General features: G+C 36.8%; 1 pseudogene; it reads left to right on the top strand.

Moving 5' to 3' along the window:
- Window positions 1–219: 219 nt before the first annotated feature.
- LOC103742026 lies at window positions 220–611 on the top strand (annotated as a pseudogene).
- Window positions 612–1159: the final 548 nt, after the last annotated feature.

The raw sequence follows: 1159 nt of genomic DNA, 5'->3' as shown, positions 1-1159 counted from the left end.
ATTTGGGCTTGGTAGTACATAATGCATGCAAACCCAACACTTAGAAGGTGGAGACAAGGATCAGGAGTCCAAGTTCATCCTTAGTGTACTTACCTATTTGTTTGATTGCTATGACAAAATACCTGATAATAGCAACTTAAGGAAGAGCCCTCAGCAAAGAACTCTTCAAGTGTGCAATGAAAAAAAAAACAGCTTCCAATAAAACTACATTGCAAACAAATGGGAAAGAAACAGATTGAAAAAATAAGAGTTGAAGAAGCAGAGCCTGAATAATTTATGGTAGAAAAGGTACTGGATTTATATGTAGTGAATGGAAAAATGGAGCATTTTCTGAAGTGGAAGGGATTTACAGATGCTGATAATACTTGGGAAACTGAAGAAAGTTTAGATTGCCCAGAGTTAATTGAAGCATTTTGTAATTTTCAAGAAGCTGGTTAAGAAAAATGATAAAAAAGGAAAATCTTTATCTGACAGTGAAGCTGATGATAGCAAATCAAAGAAAGAGAGATGCTGCTGACAGACCAAAAGGCTTTGCCAGAGGTCTTGATCCAGAACAAATCATTGGTGCCACAAACAGCAGTGGGGAATTGATGTTTCTAGTGAAATGGTAGAATTCAGATGAGGTCAACTTGTGCTGGCCAAAGACACAAATATGAAGTGTCCTCATATTGTGATTGCTTTTTATGAAGAGATACTGACTTGGCATTCTTGTCCAGAAGATGAAGCTATATATATGTATATAATATGGATATATAATATATAATATGGATATATACATATATATAATATGGATCTTGGTGTTTGAACCACTAGTGTGAAAAAATGTTTGAATAAAAATCAAGCTTGATATGTTGGTTTTTAAATTATTGATAGTTTGGGATTCTTTTTAGCTTTTGTTTTACATAAGAAGGCACTAGTTACTTTGAGCAAATAAAACCTTCCTGTGGTTGCTTCCTTCGAAAGAAAGAAAGAAAGAGAGAAAGAGGGAGGGAGGGAGGGAGGGAAGGAAGGAAGGAAGGAAGGAAGGAAGGAAGGAAGGAAGGAAGGAAGGAAAGGAAGGATGGATTATAGTTTCAGAGGATAAAGTCCATAATGGTGAGGAAAGCAGAGAAGTAGGAGCAGGCGGTGGCTGGCCCTGTTGTGTCCACAGTTAGGAAGC

Source organism: Nannospalax galili, unplaced genomic scaffold (assembly GCF_000622305.1).
Source record: "Nannospalax galili isolate Female #2095 unplaced genomic scaffold, S.galili_v1.0 scaffold18, whole genome shotgun sequence".
NCBI lineage: Eukaryota > Metazoa > Chordata > Mammalia > Rodentia > Spalacidae > Nannospalax > Nannospalax galili.
The sequence above is the reverse complement of the archived record's forward strand: the minus strand, read 5'-3'. Positions and strand labels throughout refer to the sequence as shown.